The 26,710-nt window shown below is 46.2% G+C and overlaps 1 long non-coding RNA gene across 2 annotated transcripts in view; it reads left to right on the top strand.

Moving 5' to 3' along the window:
• LOC143782739 (uncharacterized) overlaps positions 1-26,710 on the top strand; it is a 118,007-nt gene that overhangs the window by 65,216 nt on the left and 26,081 nt on the right. The window contains exon 2 of one of the 2 annotated variants that reach the window (XR_013217042.1): positions 23,770-23,860. The exons of the other annotated variant lie outside the window; for it this stretch is intronic. This is a non-coding gene — a long non-coding RNA (uncharacterized LOC143782739). The remainder of the gene's footprint in view (positions 1-23,769; positions 23,861-26,710) is intronic. 2 annotated transcript variants of the gene reach the window in all.

Consider the following 26,710-nt stretch of genomic DNA (forward strand, 5'->3'; position numbering starts at 1 on the left):
ACGGATCCGTCAAAAAAACGGATCCGTTACATCCGTTTTTTCAACTATTGTGACGGATCCGTCGATCCGTCATTATGTCGGAAGTGACTGACGCCAAAAAACTGAAGTGTGAAAGAAGCCTTACCAGTCGCTTTGTCTTAAAACAACTATACAGGTCCTTCTCAAAAAATTAGCATATAGTGTTAAATTTCATTATTTACCATAATGTAATGATTACAATTAAACTTTCATATATTATAGATTCATTATCCACCAACTGAAATTTGTCAGGTCTTTTATTGTTTTAATACTGATGATTTTGGCATACAACTCCTGATAACCCAAAAAAAAAAGGTTCTCTAAACGACCTATTACCCTAATCTTCTGAATCAACTAATTAACTCTAAACACATGCAAAAGATACCTGAGGCTTTTAAAAACTCCCTGCCTGGTTCATTACTCAAAACCCCCATCATGGGTAAAGGTACCTTCACACGAAACGACATCGCTAGCGATCCGTGACGTTGCAGCGTCCTCGCTAGCGATATCGTTTCGTTTGACACACAGCAGCGATCAGGATCCTGCTGTGATGTCGCTGGTCGCTGAATAAAGTCCAAAACTTTATTTGGTCGTCCGATCGCTGTGTATCGTTGTGTTTGAAAGCAAAAGCAACGATACCAGCGATGTTTTACACTGGTAACCAGGGTAAACATCGGGTTACCAAGCGCAGGGCCGCGCTTAGTAACCCGATGTTTACCCTGGTTACCAGCGTAAAAGTAAAAAAAACAAACAGTACATGCTCACCTGCGCGTCCCCCAGCCTCTGCTTCCTGACACTTACTGAGCGCCGGCCCTAAAGTGAAAGCACAGCGGTGACGTCACCGCTGTGCTGTTAGGGCCGGAGCTCAGTCAGTGTCAGGAAGCAGAGGCTGGGGGACGCGCAGGTGAGCATGTACTGTTTGTTTTTTTTACTTTTACGCTGGTAACCAGGGTAAACATCGGGTTACTAAGCGCGGCCCTGCGCTTAGCAACCCGATGTTTACCCTGGTTACCCGGGGGCCTCGACATCGTTGGTCGCTGGAGAGCGGTCTGTGTGACAGCTCTCCAGCGATCAAACAGCGACGCTGCAGCGATCGGCATCGTTGTCGCTATCGCTGCAGCGTCGCTTCGTGTGAAGGTACCTTAAGACTAGCGACCTGACAGATGTCAAGAAGGCCATCATTGACACCCTCAAGCAAGAGGGTAAGACCCAGAAAGAAATTTCTCAACAAATAGGCTGTTCCCAGAGTGCTGTATCAAGGCACCTCAATGGTAAGTCTGTTGGAAGGAAACAATGTGGCAGAAAACGCTGTACAACGAGAAGAGGTGACCGGACCCTGAGGAAGATTGTGGAGAAGGACCGATTCCAGACCTTGGGGAACCTGAGGAAGCAGTGGACTGAGTCTGGTGTGGAAACATCCAGAGCCACCGTGCACAGGCGTGTGCGGGAAATGGGCTACAGGTGCCGCATTCCCCAGGTAAAGCAACTTTTGAACCATAAACAGCGGCAGAAGCGCCTGACCTGGGCTACAGAGAAGCAGCACTGGACTGTTGCTAAGTGGTCCCAAGTACTTTTTTCTGATGAAAGCAAATTTTGCATGTCATTCGGAAATCAAGGTGCCAGAGTCTGGAGGAAGACTGGGGAGAAGGAAATGCCAAAATGCCTGAAGTCCAGTGTCAAGTACCCACAGTCAGTGATGGTGTGGGGTGCCATGTCAGCTGCTGGTGTTGGTCCACTGTGTTTCATCAAGGGCAGGGTCAATGCAGCTAGCTATCAGGAGATTTTGGAGCACTTCATGCTTCCATCGGCTGAAATGCTTTATGGAGATGAAGATTTCATTTTTCAGCACGACCTGGCACCTGCTCACAGTGCCAAAACCACTGGTAAATGGTTTACTGACCATGGTATTACTGTGCTCAATTGGCCTGCCAACTCTCCTGACCTGAACCCCATAGAGAATCTGTGGGATATTGTGAAGAGAAAGTTGAGAGACGCAAGACCCAACACTCTGGATGAGCTTAAGGCCGCTATTGAAGCATCCTGGGCCTCCATAACATCTCAGCAGTGTCACAGGCTGATTGCCTCCATGCCACGCCGCATTGAAGCAGTCATTTCTGCCAAAGGATTCCCGACCAAGTATTGAGTGCATAACTGAACATTATTATTTGATGGTTTTTTTGTTTGGTATTAAAAAACACTTTTATTTGATTGGACGGGTGAAATATGCTAATTTATTGAGACAGGTTTTTTGGGTTATCAGGAGTTGTATGCCAAAATCATCAGTATTAAAACAATAAAAGACCTGACAAATTTCAGTTGGTGGATAATGAATCTATAATATATGAAAGTTTAATTGTAATCATTACATTATGGTAAATAATGAAATTTAACACTATATGCTAATTTTTTGAGAAGGACCTGTAAATAAATTTCCACTTGAAGCATACCTTCAACTTGTACGTGTGCACTGTTTGAAAAGATAGCATCCATCACTGGATTCCTGCTTTTCACAGTCAACGACGGATCCTGCATCCATAGGCTTCCATTATAGCCAACGACGGGCAGCGCAGGATCCGTCGCTGAGCGATTTTCCGACGTACACAAAAAACGCTCCTCTGTGCGTTGTCTCCGCCCGACACACAACAATTTTACGACTGATCCAGTGCATGACGGATGAAACGTGTGGCCATACGTCACAATCCGTCGCTAATCCAAGTCTATGAGAAAAAAACGGGTCCAGCAGCACCATTTGCTGGATCTGTTTTTTTCACAAAACGACGGATTGTGACGGAAAAAGAAAGAAGGAAGTGTGAAAGAGGCCTTATATGCATTTCATCACATGAAATAGTTGTTTTCTGGGATGGGGAGGCAGGGGGCTTATTATACTTACTTGCTGGGTAAGCCATGAGCTGCATCACATTTAAAGCATCACTCCAGCATTTTTTGTTATTTCACCGCTGGAGTGGCGCTTTAAGGCTATGTGCACACGTTGCGGATCCGCAGTGGATTTAACGCTGTGGATTCGCAGCAGTTTTCCATCAGGTTTACAGTACCATGTTAACCTATGGAAAACAAAATCCGCAGTGCACATGCTGTGGAAAATACTGTGCAGAAATGCTGCGGTGTATTTTACGCAGCATGTCAATTCCTTGTGCGGATTCCGCAGCATTTTACACCTGTTCCTTAACCCCTTTCTGACATCGGATGTACTATCCCGTCGAGGTGGGGTGGGCCAGTATGACCACCGATGGGATAGTACGTCCAGCGCGATCGGTCGCGTTCACGGGGGGGGGGGGAGCGTGGCCGATCGCGGCCGGGTGTCAGCTATCGCAGCTGACATATCCGGCACATTAACCCCCGGCACACTGCAATCAAACATGATCGCAGTGTTGTGGCGGTATAGGGAAGCATCGCGCAGGGAGGGGGCTCCCTGCGGGCTTCCCTGAGACCCCCGGAGCAACGCGATGTAATCGCTTTGCTCCCAGGGTCTCTTACCTCCTCCTCCCTCCAGCAGGTCCGGATCCAAGATGGCAGTGGCATCCGGGTCCTGCAGGGAGGTGGCTTCACTGCGCCTGCTCAGCGCAGGCGCCGGGAAGCCTGAATCTGCGCACCTCAGATCGCTGATCTGACACAGTGCATAGCAAAGTGTCAGATCGGCGATCTTACACTATAACATGGTGCCCCCCCCCCCGGGGCAATGTAATAGTGCAAAAAAAAAATTTCACATGTGTAAAAAAAAAAAAAATGCAAAAAAAAAAATATATATATTGCTCCTATAAATACATTTCATTATCTAAATAAAACAAATAAAAGTACACATATTTACACTATGTTCCAAATTATTATGCAAATGACATTTTTCTCGGATTTTCCTAAATGTTCAGTGCAAATGACAGTCAGTCTAATAAAAGTCATCACCCGTTAGAGTATACATCGAATTTTATTGAAGAAACCTCCCAATGATAACAGTATAATCTCCAAAATGAATAAAAACTCAAAATGCACTGTTCCAAATTATTAGGCACAGTACTATTTCTAAACATTTGATATGTTTTAAAGAACTGAAAATGCTCATTTGTGGAATTTGCAGCCTTAGGAGGTCACATTCACTGAACAAAAAAGCTATTTAACTCCAAAACATCCTAACAGGCCAAGATACATGTTTACATAGGAACCTTTCTTTGATATCACCTTCACAATTCTTGCATCCATTGATCTTGTGAGTTTATGGAGAGTTTCTGCTTGTATTTCTTTGCATGAAGTCAGAAAAGCCTCCCAGAGCTGCTGTTTTGATGTGAACTGCCTCCCACCCTCATAGATCTTTTGTTTGATGATCCTCCAAAGGTTCTCTATAGGGTTGAGTTCAGGGGAAGATGGTGGCCACACCATGAGTTTATCTCCTTTTATGCCCATAGCAGCCAATGACTCAGAGGTATTCATTGTCATGCATGAGGATGATTTTGTTCCTGAAGGCACGTTTCTGCTTTTTAGACCATGGAAGAAAGTTGTCAGTCAGAAACTCTATTTACTTTGCTGAGGTCATTTTCACACCTTCAGGAACCTTAAAGGGCCCTACCAGCTGTTTCTCCATCATTCCGGCCCAAAACATGACTTCTCCACCTCCTTCCTGATGTCACAGCCTTGTTGGGACATGGTGGCCATCCACCAACCATCCACTACTCCATCCATCTGGACCGTCCAGGGTTGCTCGACACTCATCAGTAAACAAGACTGTTTGAAAATTTGTCTTCATGTATGTCTGGGCCCACTGCAACCGTTTCTGCTTGTGAACACTGTTTAGGAGTGGCCGAATAGTAGGTTTATGCACCACAGCAAGCCTTTGAAGGATCATACACCTTGAGGTTCGAGGGACTCCAGAGGCACCAGCAGCTACAAATAACTGTTTGCTGCTTTGTAATGGTATTTTGGCAGCTGCTCTCTTAATCCAATGAATTTGTCTGGCAGAAAACTTCCTCATTATGCCTTTATTTGCATGAACTCTGTCTGTGCTCTGTTTCAGTCACAAATCTCATCAGAGTATGATGATCACTCTTAAGTTTTTGTGAAATATCTAATTTTTTCATACCTTGTCCAAGGCATTGCACTATTTAACGCTTTTCAGCAGCAGAGAGATCCTTTTTATTTCCCATATTGCTTGAAACCTGTGACCTGCATAATAATGTGGAACATCATTTTTGAGTAGTTTTCCTTTAATTAGAATCACCTAGAAAACTAATTATCACATGTGTTTAAGATTGATTTCAGTGATTCATTGAGCCCTGAGACACAATACCATCCACAAGTTTATTTAAAAAAAAAAAACAATTAAATCTTTATGACACTTAAATCCAATTTGCATAATAATTTGGAACACAGTGTAGTATCGCCGCGTCCGTAGCGACCCACCCTATAAAACTGTCCCACTAGTTAACCCCTTCAGTGAACACCGTAAAAAAAAAAAAAAAAAAAAACGTTGCAAAAAACAACGCTTTATTATCATACTGCCAAATAAAAAGTGGAATAACACGCGATCAAAAAGACGGATATAAATAACCATGATACCACTAAAAACGTCATCTTGTCCCGCAAAAAATGAGCCGCCATACAGCGTCATCAAAGAAAAAAGAAAAAAGTTATAGTCCTCAGAATAAAGCGATGCAAAAATAATTATTTTTTCTATAAAATAGTTTTTATCGTATAAAAGCACCAAAACATAAAAAAATGATATAAATGAGGTATCGCTGTAATCGTACTGACCCGAAGAATAAAACTGCTTTATCCATTTTACCAAACGCGGAACGGTATAAACGCCTCCCCCAAAAGAAATTCATGAATAGCTGGTTTTTGGTCATTCTGCCTCACAAAAATCGGAATAAAATGCGATCAAAAAATGTCACGTGCCCGAAAATGTTACAAATAAAAACATCAACTCATCCCGCGAAAAACAAGACCTCACATGACTCTGTGGACCAAAATATGAAAAAATTATAGCTCTCAAAATGTGGTAATGCAAAAAATATTTTTTGCAATAAAAAGAGTCTTTCAGTGTGTGACGACTGGCAATCATAAAAATCCGCTAAAAAACCCGCTATAAAAGTAAGTCAAACCCCCCTTCATCACCCCCTTAGTTAGCGAAAAATTAAAAAATTAAAAAAATGTATTTATTTCCATTTTCCCATTAGGGTTAGGGCTAGGGTTAGGGATAGGGATAGGGATAGGGTTAGGGCTAGGGTTAGGGTTAGGGTTAGTGCTAGGGTTAGGGCTAGGGTTAAGGCTACAGTTAGGGTTGGGGCTAAAGTTAGGGTTAGGGTTTGGATTACATTTACGGTTGGGATTAGGGTTGGGATTAGAGTTAGGGGTGTGTCAGGGTTAGGGGTGTGGTTAGGGTTACCTTTGGGATTAGGGTTAGGGATGTGTTTGGATTAGGGTTTCAGTTATAATTGGGGTTTTTCACTGTTTAGGCACATCAGGGGCTCTCCAAACGCGACATGGCGTCCGATCTCAATTCCAGCCAATTCTACGTTGAAAAAGTAAAACAGTGCTCCTTCCCTTCCGAGCTCTCCCGTGCGACCAAACAGGGGTTTACCCCAACATATGGGGTATCAGCGTACTCAGGACACATTGGACAACAACTTTTCTGGTCCAATTTCTCCTGTTACCCTTGGGAAAATACAAAACTGGGGGCTAAAAAATAATTTTTGTGGAAAAAAAAAGGATTTTTTATTTTTACGGCTCTGCGTTACAAACTGTAGTGAAAAACTTGGGGGTTCAAAGTTCTCACAACACATCTAGAAAAGTTCCTTGGGGGGTCTAGTTTCCAATATGGGGTCACTTGTGGGGGGTTTCTACTGTTTAGGTACAGATACCGCAACTGCTGGAACCAAGAGGGACGGCTCAGAAGAGAAAGCGAGAAAATACAGACAACAAAGATATCCAGCCAAAAGACGAGACAGAGAAACAAGGACGGGTCAGATATGGGGCCATAGGCACGCATGGATGCACACGATAATCAGGCGTCGCTGGTAGGGTGGAGACGCCTGATATACCTGATGCCAAAATCTGATTGGAAAGCGGGGACTGCTGGGAGGAAGCAGAAAGGGTTCATTAGAACAAGGAGTCCGCGCCCGTACCCTAAAGCACCTGAAAGGAGCAGAGACAGACCGAGAGAATGCAGGAAGAGGAGCACCATGTTGAAGCCCTCTAGTGGCAGAAGAAGGGAACAGAGGACCAGGGAGACGTCTGGAGCGAGGAGGAGCCAGCAGCACAGGAAGCTCGGGAACAGCGGTGGCAGCGGCCGCAATGGAGGGGACGGCAGCGAGGCGACGAGAGTGGCGAGGTGGAAGTGAAGCGACAGACATCGCAGCAGAACCCGCGGCGGGAACGGCTGCAAGCGAGGAGACAGCGCGACGCCTGGAGAGGTAAATAGAAGCGGCAGCTGTAACACAGGTATACAGTTGCCTTTGCAGCAGCTGCCTTATACTGGCCACTAAATGTGAGTTTGTCGTCCACCCATACCGCCAGGTCTTTTTCAGTGACAGTTTTGCCCAGTGTTTTACAATTAATTATACATCTTATTTCTTCTGCCCAAGTACATGACCTTACATTTATCCCCATACCCCATTAAAGCTCATTTGCCATTTATCAGCCCAAGCCTCTAGTTTACAAAAATATTCCTGTAATATACAATTGTCCTCCTCTGTACTGATTACCCTGCAGAGTTTAGTGTCCCTGTGGTACCCACTGTTAACTGTGACCCAGTCCGAGTGTGCTCCATTAATAACCACCCTTTGTTTCCTATCCCTGAGCTAGTTCTTAACCCACTTACACATATTTTCCCCTATCCCCATTGTTCTCATTTTATGTATCAACCTTTTGTGTGGCACCATACCAAAAGCTTTTGAAAAGTCCATATACACTACGTCCACTGCATTTCCTTGGTCCAGTCCGGAACCTACCTCTTCATAGAAGCTTATCAGATTAGTCTGACATGAACGGTCCCTAGTAAACCCATGTTGATATTGGGTCATGAGGTTATTCCTCTTCAGATACTCCAGCATAGCATCCCTTAGAATGCCCTCCAGGATTTTACCCACAGCAGAGGTTAAGCTTACTGGCCTATAATTACCGAGTTCAGTTTTTGACCCCTTTTTGAATATTGGCACCACATTTGCTATACGCCAGTCCTGTGGTACAGACCCTGTTATTATAGAGTCTTTAAAAATTAAAAATAATGGTCTATCAATGACTGTACTTAATTCCTGCAGTACTCGGGGGGTGTATCCCATCCGGGCCCGAAGATTTGTCAACTTTAGTGATTTTTAGACTCCGCTGTACTTCCTGCTGGGTTAAGCAGGTGACATCTAGTGGGGAATTTTTGTTATCACTGATCATATTGTCTGCCATGGGATTTTCTTGTGTAAATACTGTTAAAAAAAGTCATTTAGCATATTGGCTTTTTTCCTCTTCCTCATCCACCATTTCACCCAGACTATTCTTAAAGGGGACCAACACTATCAATTTTTAGTTTCTTACTATTTATGTAGTTAAAGAATATTTTGGGATTATTTTTACTCTCTGGCAATGAGTCTCTCTGTTTCAATATTTACTGCCTCGATTTGCCTTTTACAGAATTTATTTAATTTTCTGTATTTAATGCCTCATCACTACCTACTTGCTTTAATTCTCTAAAAGATTTCTATTTGTTTGCTGTGCAATCCCAATAACAGTGTGGGTAGAAAACTGTTAGTCGCAAATAAATCTGACAGGTTATTTAACCCACTTTATGCCTGGGATTCAATACAAGACAAGTTTGTACTATACAGTGGTACATCATTTTTTTGCAAGTGGGGTCCCTGTAAAAGGGGCTAAAATTTAGACTACGGGTGCCACATCCAGACAAATGGCAAAGTGCAGATTCTATTTTAATGCTTTAAGAATAATAGGCAAGAAATGTTAAGGAATAGTGAATTATTTTTGACAAAGGGAATATAGCTTTGTCCAGATCTTGACCCACTCAAGTTTCCTTTTGTCATAGGTCATCACAGTGCATGCCACAAGAACGAGGTCCACCCTCAAAGTCATAAAATCTGGTGTACCAAGCCCTAAGGGTATGTGTCTACGTTCAGGATTGCATCAGGATTTGGTCAGGATTTTCCATCAGTATTTGTAAGCCAAAACCAGGAGTGGGTGATAAATGCAAAAATGGAGCATATGTTTCTATTATACTTTTCCTCTAATTGTTCCACTCCTGGTTTTGGCTTACAAATACTGATAAAAAATCCTGACCAAATCCTGATGCAATCCTGAACGTGGACACATACCCTAAGACAGAGAATTTTAAGGTATATACACTGCCTCCATATTACCAAAGGATGTATACTTAGTGTGTGGGCACCAAGACTATAAGTGACTTCCAGTGGGAGCAAAAGGACCTTTGCCAAACTAACCCCAGCCATTTTCATTGTTCAATAGCAAAGTTTCTTATTAAAACATTTCTCAACACCCCCTACAGAAGAGAGCCGCAGATGAAATTCACAGGAAAAATTGTAAAACACATGCAGTTTCACTGGGTACTATCAATAAACTCTTTAGCATACTATTCCTATACCCTATGGCAGGGACGTGCCATTTTTTTTCCTCCCCTTCTTCCCAGAGCAATAACTCTTTTATTTTTCTTTCCACATAGACATATGAGGGCTTTTTTTTGCAGGACAAGTTGTACTTTTGAATGAGACCATTTATTTTACCCAGTAGCTTAGCTACTGGAGGGGGCCTTCGCCCCGGGCACTGTCACATGAAGGGGCCCACTGGGAGCTGGCACTGCCACTTCCGTGCTGAGGCACAATACAGCACAGGAGGAGAGCAGCAAAATGCCTGCTCTCCTGCCTGAAGGAGATTCTGCACGCTGGTCAGATAGTGGCCAGTTACAAATCTCCCTCCTGCACTGTATTGTGCTGACCGACCTCAGGAGCTTCTCCCAGGCTGCAGGTTTCTTCCCTCTGTGTGCACGCTGTGATTGGCCCAGGGCAGGCACCCTGGGTCCTAGTGCCCACCTGCATTTTATTCAGATACTTCCTGGTCCTGCTGCAAACTTCATTGGTAAATGGGGATATAATGATTATTGATAGGCATGTCATAGTCACTGGGGGGTAAATGTGAGAGGATGGGGGTGTTGTGGGGGCTTAGATCGGGGACAGGGCACGGGGGGGGGTGAATGTGAGAAGATAAGGGTATTGTGAGGGCTGAGGTGGGTGAGGAGCGATGGCACTGGGGGCTGATTATTATACGGTTTTGTTACGAGATTAGGCCTCTTTTACACTTCCGTTTTTTACCCTCAGTCACAATCCGTCAAAATGTTGAAAAGACGGATCCTGTGCTGATTGTAAAAAACAGGTGCACTGGAGCCGTTTTTTTGACGGTTCCAGTGCATCCTAGAAGGCTATGTGCACACGTTGTGTATGCATCTGCGCCGCGGTTTTTAGCTGTGAAAACGTATACACAACATAACGCATGATAAAAATACTAAAAAAAATAAAAAATCGTGATATTCTCACCTTCCGGCGTCCCGCGCAGCCTTCCCGATGCTATGCATCACTGGGAACGAGAGCTGCCACGAGCATCGGGAAGGCTGCGCGGGACGCCGGAAGGTAAGAATATCACGATTTTTTATTTTTTTAAATTATTTTTAACATTATATCTTGTTACTATTGATGCTGCATAGGCAGCATCAATAGTAAAAATGAGAGAGAGAGAGCGAGAGAAAATTTCCCTGACAGGAAATTCTTCCGCGCATGCTCTGCTTGAAAAGATGGCATCCGTCACTGGAATCCTGCTTTTCACAGTCAACGACGGATCCTGCATCCATAGGCTTCCATTATAGCCAACGACGGGCAGCGCAGGATACGTCGCTGAGCGATTTTCCGACGTACACAAAAAATGCTCCTCTGTGCGTTGTCTCCGCCCGACGGACAGCAATTTTACGACGGATCCAGTGCATGACGGATGAAACGTGTGGCCATAAGTCACAATCCGTCGCTAATCCAAGTCTATGAGAAAAAAAACGGGTCCAGCAGCACCATTTGCTGGATCTGTTTTTTTCACAAAACGACGGATTGTGACGGAAAAAGAAAGAAGGAAGTGTGAAAGAGGCCTTATATGCACTTCATCACATGAAATAGTTGTTTTCTGGGATGGGGAGGTAGGGGGCTTATTATACTTACTTGCTGGGTAAGCCATGAACTGCATCACATTTAAAGCATCACTCCAGCATTTTTTGTTATTTCACCGCTGGAGTGGCGCTTTAAGGCTATGTGCACACGTTGCAGATCCGCAGTGGATTTAACGCTGTGGATTCGCAGCAGTTTTCCATCAGGTTTACAGTACCATGTAAACCTATGGAAAACAAAATCCGCAGTGCACATGCTGCGGAAAATACTGCGCAGAAATGCTGTGGTGTATTTTACGCAGCATGTCAATTCTTTGTGCGGATTCCGCAGCATTTTACACCTGTTCCTTAATAGCAATCGGCAGGTGTAAAACTGCAGGTTAAATCCGCACAAAAAATGCTGGAAATCCGCAGGTAATCCGCAGGTAAAACACAGTGCGTTTTACCTGCGGATTTTTCAAAATCTGCACGGATAAATCCACACACAAATCCGCAACTCACATTCCGGCATTTTCATCTGTTTTTGCCACCGCACCACTTAGATCCATCTCGTGCAGTTTGGGACCTGTCCGCTGCTCCAGTGTTTCATGGAGTGGTGCGGAGGTCACTAATCAATGTGAGTCTATAAGAGCATCTTTCCGGCCCTCATAGACTTACATTGAGCACTTGGGATGCAGCTTCTAACTTCTGGCCAATCAGAAGCTGTGCTAACAAGATGGAGCCGCGGGACTGGAGTGGTGCCAAAAAGCGGCGAATACGGCGGAGGATGAGTATATGACCGGGGCACCAGTCCAGCAGTGGAAAAAAATCCCTGCTAGAGTGGTGCTTTAATAATTTAATAATAAGCAGACTGCAAAATCATGACATGGAGCGCCTGCTGTCATGAGCCCCCAATATCACTGGCGTCATCAGGCTGTCATGCGACCACATGTTTACTATGTGCTTGTGTCAACTAGAAATGGTTGGTTTCTTTCAATAGAAGAGAATTGAGAGAAGCCGAAAGAGTCGTCACATGACCGCCTGCTCACATCAGTGATGCTGGGGCCATTGTTACTGTACATGGGGGACTCATGGGACATTATTAAATGTCAAGTGGGCACTTAAGAAGCATTATTGTTATAGGGGCATCAGTGCGCATCTACTGGGTGGCAGAGGCTGCTAAGCCGGCTGTCAGTCGCAGTAAGGCTATATAGCGTGCACACGTTGCAAAATTGGCTGCGGATCTGCAGCAGTTTTCCATGCAGTGTACAGTACCATATAATCCTATGGAAAACCAAATCCGCTGTGCACATGCTGCAGAATATACCGCATGGAAACGCTGCATTGTATTTTCCGCAGTATGTCAATTCTTTGTGCGGATTCCGCAGCGTTTTACACCTGTTCCTTAATAGGAATTCGCAGGTGTAAAAACGCAGTTGAAATCTGCACAAATACTGCACAAAATCCGCGGGGAAACCGCAGGTAAAACGCAGGGTGTTTTACCTGTGGATTTTGCAGAATTCGCTCGGAAAAGTCCGCAATGGAATCCGCAACGTGTCCACATACCCTAAGAGGCGCAGTTACAGCTGCTGTGACTTAAACCGTACCGTACCGTGTGGAATAAAGTTAATTTCCTCCTGGCAGTGTGACTCGCAGTGCAGGCGACGCACGGTGTCAGAACACTATTAACTATTATACTGTGTTTTGGGGGACATCATTCTATGTATAAGGGGACTCTAATGGACATCATACTGTATGTACGGGATCTGTGGGCCCATCATACTGTGTATAAGGGAGCTATGAGGGCATTATACTGTGTATAAGGGAGCGATTGGCCCATTATACTGTGTACAGGGGAATTGTGGGGGACATCATACTGTACAGTGGGAGTTGTGGGCCCATCATACTATGTATAGGGGAGCTATGAAGGCATTATACCATGCATAGGTGAGCTGTTGGCCCATTATACTGTATATTTGGGAGCTCTGGGGGGCATTATACTTTCTATAGTGGAGCTCTGTTCGCATAAAACTGTATAGGGGAGCTGTGGGCTCATACTGTGTATAGAGGAGCTGTGGGCTCATCATACTGTGTAGAGGAGAGCTGTGGGCTCATCATACTGTGTATACTGGAGCAGTGGTGACATCATACTGTGTATAGGGAAGCAGTGGGGACATCATACTGTGTATAGGGGAGCTTTGGGATCATCATATTGTGTATATGCAGCACCCCAGAGTCCTGGTCGTTGCAGTAGTGTCATTCTTCCACCAGGGGGAGTGATATTACGTCTGAAGGCAATAAAGGAGATCTTCTGTCCAGGTATCACAAACACACCACACACTTCACACTCCAGTCCACCAGGGGGAGCAAAGGTTCTATCGACTAGGCCACTCCTCACAGTTAGGTAAAACTGGTGGGTTGGTTAGGAAGTGAGACAGAAGCTGACTGGGCTTCGTACAGACAGTCAGATCCCGACTGAGTTTGGCAGAAGCTGGCTGGAGTGGGTTCCAGCCAGATCCAGACTACGGTCTGAGGAGGACGAGGGTCCACGGAGCTGCGCCTGCCCCACGTGCGGCAGCATCCAAAGAAAGAGACATTGAAAGGAAGCGTGTTGTAGTGAGTGAGAAACGAAGGCATAGCAACAAGTGGATACCAGAGAGGATAGTAGACGAGAGGAGCTGCATCCTTCTGGTGCGCTTTCCGGTAGCCAGAATACCGAGGAAGTAAAGTGCTCTACCCCATTGCTTCAGAGACTGGCAGGACAGTCAATTCCAAGTTGGCTGCCCGACCTTAATACCTAAGAAGACACGGTGGCAACTTGTGGGGGTCGGGGCGTCTCTAGGGTCCCTATAAACAAGCCTCAGGCCATCAGTCATACGGGTTTTGTTCTATCTGACCACGGGGAACAGAGAGAGAAGAGTAATAACAGTGAGGACTTCATTAGAGCTTAAGCAAGTGAGGACCTACTGTGTTACTGTGCGCATAGGAAGGCTATTGCATTCCACCTGGATAAGGAGACTCTGGATTTGCCTTCAGACCGGCCGGACTCTGCCTTCCTCTGTGATCCGGTGCACTGGACTGAGGACACTGAAGCCTTTAGTAAAGGTAAAGAGACTGCAACCTTGTGTCCTCGTTATTCACTGCGCCTCACACCATTACCATCTACACTCTGGGAAGCCCTGGGGATACACTTCACCTATGGGAAGGTATACCATCAAGCTGCCATAACATCAACCCAGCAGACCCCTAAGCAGCGTTGGTCACCCTGACCGAATACCACAGGTGGCGTCACGAACATCCATTCTATAAACTCTTGTCCTGTCATTACTGGACGCCCCTCAAAGGGCCACGGGCCGGGTCGGGCCACCGTGACATTCCCCCAAACCGAAGGACCCGGTACCGAGTACCCCTTTGCCCTTGCGTAGGGGCGATCCATCTTGGCGTCACGAACAGGATGTACTTAAGCCTGAAGAATCGGGTCATGTGTGCCCAAGAACTGTGATTTGCTTAAGGACTGTGTTTTTGCCATTTGCCGCCAAACATTCCCACCAAAATTGCCGCCATTATAGCGCCACGATGAGCACAGGAGAAGAAGAAGGGTGTGCCATGGGAGGAGACTACCAAAGCGGCGCCAAAAGTGACGACCGCCCCTCCGACTACTGCTATGGGATGACGATGTGCCCAGGAGCCAAGGAGGACCGCCCCCTGATTTGCAACGGCGGGAACCGGGTGGAGAAGGAGCTCCGCCCCCAGAAAATGGAGCAGTGTGCATGTGCGGTCGCAGACCCCGAGGCAGCGATGGCGACCAGCGGGTACCTGAAAGAGGACGACCCGATCCACAGCAATCTCGAGTCACCGGAGGAAGAGTGCCCAGGCATGACACCGCTAGAGGAAATCGACTTTGTGCAGTTATGGGTGGAGCAGCTACGTCGACTGTCGTGGCACAACGGCATTATGGCACTGGGGAAAGCGAGGCCGATCCTACGGCAGGAGGACGCCCAGGCGCAAATACCGGCCGTGCCGCCACCAACCCCAGTATTTGGGACCGCGGAGCGGGACGGCATCGGGGAAACCATACCCGGTACAGGTACGGAGAATGCTGTCACCCCGGTGACCAAGCCGACCCCAGCGGCCGTACAGCACCCAGGCTCTGACTCGACACCCGCACTTCCGGTGCGATGGGGGGTGCTGGTGGTCTCTCCCCTCCAGAATAGGAAGGGCTACATCCAGAAGATAGAGCCACCAATAGGGGCTCTCGCCACCGAACAAGTACCGCTTCCCACTGAAACAGACTGTACTGAGTACGAGCCAGGAAGGGGGGACATAGTCACCTACACCCGCTACTGGACAGCCGCCGGTTGGCATACCCGGGAAGTAAAGCCGGCTACCCCGCTAATGGTGCTGCCTAACGTCAGGCAGAAGGATCCTGCCGCCCCTGCAGCTATCAAGGATGTGGCAGTAACTGATATGCGCACGCAAGCCACTCAGACTGCAATTGCAGCCCATGATCTGACAATGCATGAACAACGGACCCATGGGGTCGACATAGACGAGGACATATACACGGATCGTCCAAGGCCAAAGGTTAACAGATATCGTATATGTCACGGGGAGACTAGGTGGGCAAGAGCTAATAACCCGGGCCCCTGCAATTTCCCTAAGACTAGGGAAATCCTGACTGACCCTCTACCTAGAGTTTACACTGATGGTGTGCATGTCTAGGCCTCGACCCTCGCCCTGTCTCCTGTTTCAACCCTAGGCTGAAACCACAGCCCACCACCCAGTGAAAAGATCATACACCAATACCCACAGTTAGAACAGACAAGGATAACGGAAAATATACACCACGCCGCAGTCACTCAGGAATACACTATAAATGCGCAGGGCAAAATAAATACAAATATAGGAAGGAGTAAATAAGACAAAGGGAAATACACCACCAGCAACGATACTCCAACTACTAGCTCACCACTCCAGACCGAGATAACAATGCACAAGACAGAAACTTTAATCGGCGACGCCCAATGTTCAGGAGAACTATTTAAAGGCAATGGGCATGGCCCAGCTTCCAATCCGAGCATCAGGTAAATTAACCCCGGAACAGCTAGATAAAATCTAGCCGACGCCAATGAGCACATAGTGGTCAAAAGCGGAATTACCGCTGTCTGTCGAACGACCTGGTCTGAACAGCGTCCGACATGACAGTACCCCGCCTTCTACGAGGGACCCCAGGGCCCTCACGGCTTATAGGACCCGGCTTGTCCGGATGGGGACGGTGAAAAAACCTGACCAGCCGATCCGCATGAATGTCCGAGGCTGGTACCCAGGACCTCTCCTCTGGCCCATAACCACGCCAGTGTACCAAGTACTGTAAAGTGCGGCGCACTACACGAGAGTCAACCACCTTGGAGACTTCAAACTCCAAATTACCATCCACCAAGACTGGAGGTGGCATAGGCGCCGAGTCCACAGAACCCACCACCTTCTTTAAAAGAGACCTGTGGAACACGTTGTGTATCTTATACACCGTAGGAAGCTCCAATCCTTACGCTACTGGGTTAATGACAGCGGTGACCCTAAATGGACCAATAAACCGTGGACCCAATTTAAGGGATGGTATTTTGAGTCTTATGGTTTTTGGGGATAACCACACCCAGTCATCCACACTCAGGTCTGGACCTGGCACACGCCTACTGTCAGCCACATGTTTGTACCTAGCACCCACACTCAACAGGCGCTGTTTAACTCTCCCCCAGACTGATGACAATTGTGCTCCTAACTGGTCCTCCTCCGGAACGCCGGAAGAGCCCCCCTGACTCAAAGTACAAAATTGAGGATGTAGCCCGTAAACACAAAAAAACGGAGACTCCCCAGACGACTCCTGGCGGTGATTATTGATGGCAAGCTCAGCCAAAGGAAGGATCATAGACCACTCCTCCTGGTTATCAGAGACAAAGCAGCGTAAGTACTGTTCCAAATTTTGGTTCATACGCTCAGTCTGACCATTTGACTGAGGATGAAACGCCGAAGAATGAGACAACTTGATCCCCAGCCGTGAGCAAAATGCTTTCCAAAATTTTGCCACAAACTGAGTACCCCTATCAGACACGATGTCAGACGGAACTCCAAGGTACCTCTAACCCCTGGGTGGCCAGCCAGGACAGCATCATAATGCTCCGCCAAAACCTTTAGGCGGAGATGAAGCGGTACAAAAGATTTGTTGATGGGAAGCTCAGATGGTACCTCCTCCTGAGCCTCGGCAATCTCAGCCTCAACCTCGGTAGTGAGAGCCGAAACCACAACACCCTTTTGGAGGATGGGTACTGGATCCTCCCGAGGTTCTCCCCCCGGAAAACACCTGGATAGAGCATCCGCCTTAGTCTTTTTAGACCCTGGTCTGTAAGTGACAACAAAATTGAACCGCGTGAAAAACAATGCCCAGCGAGCCTGCCTGGGGGACAGACGCTTGGCTGACTCCAAATACAGCAGATTCTTATGATCGGTAATAACAGTAACCTGATGTACCGACCCCTCCAAGAAGTGTCGCCATTCCTCAAAGGCCAACTTGATTGCCAACAACTCCCTGTTGCCGATATCGTAGTTACGTTCGGCGGACGACAGTTTCTTGGGGAAATAGGCGCATGGACGCAAATCACTCAAAGATGAGCCTTGTGACAGCACCGCCCCCACACCAACCTCAGACGCATCGACCTCCACAACAAAAGGCTTCGACACGTCTGGCTGCACAAGAATGGGGGCCGAAACAAAACTGTTCTTAAGAAATTCAAATGTGCGCACAGCAGCCTCAGGCCAAACTGAGAAATTGGTACCCTTTTTAGTCATGTCAGTTAGCGGTTTAGCAATGATGGAAAAATCCTTGATAAATTTCCTATAGTAGTTAAAAAACCCAAGGAACCGCTGAAGTGCTTTCAGGTTATCAGGCCGTTCCCAATGCAGCACCGCTTGCACCTTAGCGGCGTCCATTTTAAAACCAGAAGCAGACACAATATCACCCAAGAAAGGCAACTCTTGAACAGAAAATACACATTTCTCAAGTTTAGCATACAGCTTATTCTCTCTGAGAAGCTGTAACACCTGCCTGACATGATCTAAATGAGTATCACGGTCGCAAGAATATATGAGAATGTCATCTAGGTACACGATAACGAATTTCCCCAAGACATGCGAAAACACATCATTAATGAAATGTTGGAACACTGCAGGTGCGTTAGTCAACCCAAATGGCATCACCAAATTTTCAAAATGACCCTCAGGGGTATTAAAAGCCGTCTTCCACTCATCACCTTGACGGACTCTTATGAGGTTGTACGCCCCCCTGAGGTCAAGCTTGGTAAACCACTTAGCACCTGCCACCTGGTTGAACAAATCTGGTATTAGTGGCATAGGGTATGGATCACGAATCGTAATCTGGTTCAATTCCCTGAAATCCAAACACGTGCGTAATCCGCCATCTTTCTTCTTCACGAAGAAGAACCCTGCTGCCACAGGCGAGGATGAAGGCCTGATGTGCCCTTTGCTCAAACTTTCAGCAATGTATTCCTTTAATGCTTGTCTCTCCGGACCGGAGATGTTAAACATCCTTGCTTTAGGCAATTTGGCCCCTGGTTTAAAGCTAATAGTACAGTCATAGGGGCGATGTGGCGGCAACTCTGAACAACCCTTCTCAGAGAACACATCCACAAAATCCAGAAGTGACTCCGGAACGCTTGAAGTCACAGCAGACACACATGTGGCCAGGCAATTCTCCTGGCAGAATTCGCTCCTCTGAATTATGTCTTGAGTTTTCCAGTCAATTACCGGGTTGTGCATAGACAACCATGGAAAACCCAAAACCACCTGAGCAGGAAGATTCCTGAGTACCTTACATGTAACCTGCTCGGAATGTAGAACCCCAATGTGGAGTTTCACCTCAGCCACAAATTCAGTAATTTCCCCCTGTGAGAGAGGAGCAGCATTGATGGTGACCACACGGATAGGATGAGGCAGTTTTTCAATCCTAAAAACTGCTGTGCGCGCAAACTCCTCATCAATGAGATTTGTGGCTGAACCACTATCCACAAACACAGTAATTGGCAGCTCACTGCCAGCGATTATAACCTTAGCAGGGAGCATGCATTGAGAAACCACCATGGAGGATATACATAAGCTCAGATTGGTCTCCTCCACACCCTCTGAGCTTAGAAGTTTTCCGCCGTTGCGTCTTTCTTAGACAGTAGAGGACAGATGTTAATAAAATGACCAGTCTTACCGCAGTAAAAACAGGCTCCCTGCTTCCTGAGCTAAGGGGCTCGACTCTTCACATGTGACACCCCTGCGATTTGCATAGGCTCCGTGGGCTCACCTGCAGCAACCACAGGTGAACCTAAACCCTCTCCCATAGGCGGTGTCTCATGCTCCCCCTGACGCAAACGGCGATCAATGCGGACAACCAGACTCATAGCGGAATCTAGAGAAGTAGGAGTCTCGTACATCAGAAGGGCTTTTTTAACCCTTCCAGAAACCCCATGAATAAGCTGACTCCGCAGCGCTGGATCATTCCACTGTGTATCGATCGCCCAGCGACGAAATTCAGAACAGTAATCCTCTGCAACTCGCTCCCCCTGGCGAATAGTGCATAACTTAGATTCTCCTAGAGAAAGAAAGGAAAAAAAACTCTCCACAGAGTTAAATGCAGCAGAATCAGATGGCAAAGAAAACGCCCATGCTTGGGGATCCCCGCTTAACAATGACAACACCAGGCCCACACGCTGAGCCTCATTACCTGAGGAGATCGGGCGCATACGGAAATATAGTTTGCAAGCTTCACGAAAAGAAACAAATTTACTGCGTTCCCCAGCAAATTTTTCAGGCAAAGGAAACTTAGGCTCAGCAACTCTACCTGTCGCTCCAGCTTGCACATTAGATACTGCTAGTCCCTGTTGCTGCACTGCCTCCCTCAACTCAGTGACCTGTAGGGACAGCGCCTCCAACTGGCGAGTTATGGAAGTCATGGGATCCATGACAAAAAAAAAAAAAAAGGAAACCCCCTTTTTTTTTTTTTTTTTTAAAGGCCGATTATAATGTCACGGGGAGACTAGGTGGGCAAGAGCTAATAACCCGGGCCCCTGCAATTTCCCTAAGACTAGGGAAATACTGACTGACCCTCTATGTAGAGTTTACACTGATGGTGTGCATATCTAGGCCTCGACCCTCGCCCTGTCTCCTGTTTCAACCCTAGGCTGAAACCATCGCCCACCACCCAGTGAAAAAATCATACACCAATACCCACAGTTAGAACAGACAAGGATAACGGAAAATATACACCACGCCGCAGTCACTCAGGAATACACTATAAATGCGCAGGGCAAAATAAATACAAATATAGGAAGGAGTAAATAAGACAAAGGGAAATACACCACCAGCAACGATACTCCAACTACTAGCTCACCACTCCAGACCGAGATAACAACGCACAAGACAGAAACTTTAATCGGCGACGCCCAATGTTCAGGAGAACTATTTAAAGGCAATGGGCATGGCCCAGCTTCCAATCCGAGCATCAGGTAAATTAACCCCGGAACAGCTAGATAAAATCTAGCCGACGCCAATGAGCACATAGTGGTCAAAAGCGGAATTACCGCTGTCTGTCGAACGACCTGGTCTGAACAGCGTCCGACATGACAGTATAAGGCCCTGGATGCAGTTTCACCAATAAACCGGCCATAAAATGTAAATGTTAACTGTTCTTTGTTTTGCTGCTAAACCCCGTCCTGGGTTAACTCTTAAAGGGATCCCTTTGTTTACCTGGGATCCCTGTTGTTTCAAGTTTTGCACAAGTTTTCTACTTTTTCAAAAGAACATTTGAATCATGGACGGTGAATGGTTCACAAACTGTCCCTGTATATAGTTTGCACCTTCTTATAGGTGCTCTCTACTGGTTTTACAAGAAAGAGCTTTGCGAAGAGACTGTTCCTGATGACAGCGTGAAAGTTCTTGCTGCTTCACCGTTAATAACTGACTTGCAAATTGATTGTTTGCACTACCTCAGAGGAGACTTGGGTTCACCCTTAAAGGGAATGTTAGTTGTTGTACCTTACTAAAGAGTGATAATGCTGCCTTAAAAAGTTAGATAGCAATAATGTTACATAGTCGATAGTATGTAGCTAAAAGGTTAGATAATGATAAAATGTTTGATAATGTTGAGAATAAAATGCTAGTGATGTACTTTAAATAAAATTAAGGTTTTAGGAAAAGAAAATGCAGTGAGCCCGTGGGGGTTGACAGATAGTCCTTCATATTAGAAGAAGTGAGAATAAGGAAAATGTTAATTTGCACTTTGAAGTTTTATAGTATGCCCTTAGAGGGTATTTGCACTTGAATAAAGAAAAGTACTGTTTTATACTTGCATTTAGTAGATAGTATACCCATAGGGCTGATAGTCGTTCATAGTTAGTTAATTAATAATTGTTATTTAAAGTCGCGCGCACAATGTAAATATGTTATTGTTTGTAACGTTCAAGTGTTCTCACCTCCCATAAAGGGAAGCACTGTTAAATTAATTTGTTTTATAGCATTTCAAAAATTTTGTATGTCTTTTTGCTAATGTATTGGTGTTTTCTTTTCCCAGCCGGGGAGTGCTGGATTTAACAGGGGGGGGAGTGCAGCGCCCCAGAGTCCTTGTCGTTGCAGTAGTGTCATTCTTCCACCAGGGGAGTGATATTACGTCTGAAGGCAATAAAGGAGATCTTCTGTCCAGGTATCACAAACACACCACACACTTCACACTACAGTCCACCAGGGGGAGCAAAGATTCTATCTACTAGGCCACACCTCACAGTTAGGTAAAACTGGTGGGTTGGTTAGGACGTGAGACAGAAGCTGACTGGGCTTCGTACAGACAGTCAGATCCCGACTGAGTTTGGCAAAAGCTGGCTGGAGTGGGTTCCAGCCAGATCCAGAGTACGGTCTGAGGAGGACGAGGGTCCACGGAGCTGCGCCTGCCCCACGTGCGGCAGCATCCAAAGAAAGAGACATTGAAAGGAAGCGTGTTGTAGTGAGTGAGAAACGAAGGCATAGCAACAAGTGGATACCAGAGAGGATAGTAGACGAGAGGAGCTGCATCCTTCTGGTGCGCTTTCCGGTAGCCAGAATATTGAGGGAGTAAAGTGCTCTACGCCATTGCTTCAGAGACTGGCAGGACAGTCAATTCCAAGTTGGCTGCCCGACCTTAATACCTAAGAAGACACGGTGGCAACTTGTGGGGGTCGGGGCGTCTCTAGGGTCCCTATAAACAAGCCTCAGGCCATCAGTCATACGGGTTTTGTTCTATCTGACCACGGGGAACAGAGAGAGAAGAGTAATAACAGTGAGGACTTCATTAGAGCTTAAGCAAGTGAGGACCTACTGTGTTACTGTGCGCATAGGAAGGCTATTGCATTCCACCTGGATAAGGAGACTCTGGATTTGCCTTCAGACCGGCCGGACTCTGCCTACCCTGTGATCCGGTGCCCTGGACTGAGGACACTGAAGCCTTCAGTAAAGGTAAAGAGACTGCAACCTTGTGTCCTCATTATTCACTGCGCCTCACACCATTACCATCTACACTCTGGGAAGCCCTGGGGATACCCTTCACCTGTGGGAAAGTATACCATCAAGCTGCCATAACATCACCCCAGCGGACCCCTAAGCAGCGTCGGTCACCCTGACCGAATACCACAGGTGGCGTCACGAACATCCATTCTATAAACTCTTGTCCTGTCATTACTGGACGCCCCTCAAAGGGCCACGGGCCGGGTCAGGCCACCGTGACATTCCCCCGAATTGAAGGACCCGGTACCGAGTACCCCATTGCCCTTGCGCGGGGGCGATCCATCTAGGGGAGCTGTGGGGGCATTATACTGTGTATAGCAGAGGTGTCAAACTGCATTCCTCGAGGGCCGCCAACAGGTCATGTTTTCAGGATTTCCTTGTATTGCACAGGTGATAATTTAATCACCTGCACAGAATGATTCCAGCACCTTGTGGAATGCTAAGGAAATCCTGAAAACATGACCTGTTGGCGTCCCTCGAGGAATGCAGTTTGACACCTCTGGTGTATAGGAAAGCTGTGGTCCCACCATACTGTGTATAGTCAAGCTGTACATGAAGGCTACTTAGGGAACACTATTAAATGTTAAGTGGGCACTTAAACATTATTGCTATAGGGGCACTCAGAGTACTGATACCATCAAAATTTCATAAGTGGTATTATTACTTTTTAGGGACAAAATGTGAAGGGCACTAGCACAGGGCATTAATGTTTTCTAGGGGTGAATTTTATTATCTAGAGAGCACAAAGGAGTCATTATTACTATGTAAGGGGCTCAGTGGTGGCGTTATTATGTGGGGCGGCACCATTATTGTACCACACAGCAGATGCAGTAATAGGGACACATACGGCAGCAGCGGCTCAGTATTGGGGAATCAGGGGCAGTAATAGGGACACATACGGCAGCAGCTGCTCAGTATTGGGGTATCAGCAGAATCAGGAGTTTGTGCAGGTTGGGAATAGATATAGACGGTGCTGGAAATGTGAGACGTATGATGTGTCTTTGTTGTATTCTCTGCAGACAAGTCGTGGCTGGAGAAGTTCTCATGTTGTTCTGGGCCAGATGGAAAAGATGGGAAAAGTGAGCGATTCCATAAGAAAGACCATCAGCTGTAAGTCACCATCTAAAACTGTCCAGTGATCTCTTATATGGTCTGCAGGACTGGTATCTACCACTATATGGTCTCTGTTGTGAATTTGGATTCTGGGCTCCCCCGGTGGCTACTGGTGGAATTGAACTTGTGACATCATCTTCCCTGTTCACCTGTTCTGATTAGATCTGGGTGTCGCTATATAACCTGGCTTCTCTGTTAGATGCTTGCCGGTCAACAATGTTATCAGAAGCCTCTCTGTGCTTGTTCCTGCTCCCAGACATCTACTAGATAAGTTGGACATTCGTCCATGTTTTGTTTTTGTATTTTGGTTCCAGTTCACAGCTGCAGTTTCGTTACTGTGTCTGGAAAGCTCTTGTTGATCAGGAATTGCCACTCTGGTATTATGAGTTAATGCCAGAGTCCTAAAGTAATTTCTGGATGTGTTTTGTTAGGGTTTTCTACTGACCATGAAAGTATGCTTTCTGTCTTCTGCTATCTAGAAAGCGGACCTCAAATTTGCTAAAACTATTTTCCTGCTGCGTTTGTTGTTTCATCTCATATCACCGCCAATATATGTGGGGGGCTTCTGTCTCCTTTTTGGGCATTTCTCTAGAGGTGAGTCAGGTCTTATATTTCCCTCTGCTAGCATTATTTAGTTCTCCGGCCGGCGCTGGGCATATAGGGATAAAAAGTAGGACATGCTACCTGGCTACTTCTAGATGATGCGGTAGGTTTAGTTCATGGTCAGTACAGTTACATCTTCCAAGAGCTTGTTCCTATTGAGGCTTATGCTAGTTCTCTGGCCATGGAGATCATGACAGTTTGACCGGCCCACTAAAGGGTTAAAATCCTTGGCTGAGAAAGGAGAGAAATAAGAAGTCTGCTGAAAAATTTTTTTTTTTTTTTTTCTCTAGTAGTTAGTGTGCTCTTAATTGGATCACTTGCCAGTCTGTCTATGCTGCAGTCTTTCTTTTTTTTCTCTCTCCTTCTAATCTTTGAATGGCTCTATGTTCACCTGTCTATAATGGATCTACAGAGTGTAACTGCAGGTTTGAATAATCTCGCCACGAAAGTACAAAGTTTGCAAGATTTTGTTGTTCATGCTCCGGTATCAGAGCCGAGAATTCCTTTGCCGGAATTCTTCTCAGGGAATAGATCTAGCTTTCAGAATTTTAGAAATAATTGTAAGTTATTTTTGTCCCTGAAATCTCGTTCTGCTGGAGACCCTGCACAGCAGGTTGGGATTGTGATTTCCTTGCTCCGCGGCGACCCTCAAGATTGGGCTTTTGCATTGGCACCAGGGGATCCTGCGTTGCGCAATGTGGATGCGTTTTTTCTGGCCTTGGGCTTGCTTTATGAGGAACCTCATTTGGAACTTCAGGCAGAAAAAACTTTGATGTCCCTATCGCAGGGGCAAGATGAAGCTGAAATTTACTGCCAAAGATTCCGTAAATGGTCTGTGCTTACTCAGTGGAATGAGTGTGCCTTGGCGGCTACTTTCAGAGAGGGTCTTTCTGATGCCATTAGGGATGTTATGGTGGGGTTCCCTGTGCCTGCAAGTCTGAATGAGTCCATGACAATGGCCATTCAGATCGATAGGCGTCTGCGGGAGCGCAAACCAGTGCACCATCTGGCGGTGTCCACTGAGAAGACGCCAGAAAACATGCAGTGTGATAGAATTCTGTCCAGAAGCGAGCGGCAGAATTTTAGACGGAAAAATGGGTTGTGTTTCTATTGTGGGGATTCTACTCATGTTATATCAGCATGCTCTAAGCGTACTAAAAAGCTTGATAAATCCGTTCCCATTGGCACTTTACAGTCTAAATTTATTTTGTCTGTGACCCTGATTTGCTCTTTGTCATCTATTACTACGGACGCCTATATCGACTCTGGCGCCGCTTTGAGTCTTATGGATTGGTCCTTTGCCAATCGTTGTGGGTATGATTTAGAGCCTTTGGAGACTCTTATTCCTCTGAAGGGGATTGACTCCACCCCATTGGCTAATAATAAACCACAATACTGGACACAAGTGACTATGTGTATTAATCCGGATCACCAGGAGACTATTCGTTTTCTGGTGCTGTATAATCTACATGATGATTTGGTGCTAGGATTGCCATGGCTGCAGTCTCACAACCCAGTCCTTGACTGGAGAGCTATGTCTGTGTTGAGCTGGGGATGTAAGGGGACTCATGGGGACGTACCTTTGGTGTCCATTTCATCATCTATTCCCTCTGAAATCCCTGAGTTCCTGTCTGATTATCGTGACGTCTTTGAAGAACCCAAGCTGGGTTCGCTACCTCCGCACCGTGAGTGCGATTGTGCTATAGATTTAATTCCGGGTAGTAAATACCCAAAGGGTCGTTTATTTAATCTGTCTGTGCCTGAACATACTGCTATGCGAGAATATATAAAGGAGTCCTTGGAAAAGGGACATATTCGTCCATCGTCATCTCCCTTAGGAGCCGGTTTTTTCTTTGTGTCAAAAAAAGACGGCTCTTTGAGACCATGTATTGATTATCGGCTTTTGAATAAAATCACGGTTAAATATCAATACCCATTGCCGTTGCTGACTGATTTGTTTGCTCGCATAAAGGGGGCCAAGTGGTTCTCTAAGATTGATCTCCGTGGGGCGTATAATTTGGTGCGGATCAGGCAGGGGGATGAGTGGAAAACCGCATTTAATACGCCCGAGGGCCACTTTGAGTATTTGGTGATGCCTTTTGGTCTTTCTAATGCCCCTTCAGTCTTCCAGTCCTTTATGCATGATATTTTCCGCGATTTTTTGGATAAATTTATGATAGTGTATCTGGATGATATTCTGATTTTTTCGGATGATTGGGACTCTCATGTCCGGCAAGTTAAGAG

The sequence above is a fragment of the Ranitomeya variabilis genome, chromosome 1, assembly GCF_051348905.1.
Source record: "Ranitomeya variabilis isolate aRanVar5 chromosome 1, aRanVar5.hap1, whole genome shotgun sequence".
NCBI classification, from domain to species: domain Eukaryota; kingdom Metazoa; phylum Chordata; class Amphibia; order Anura; family Dendrobatidae; genus Ranitomeya; species Ranitomeya variabilis.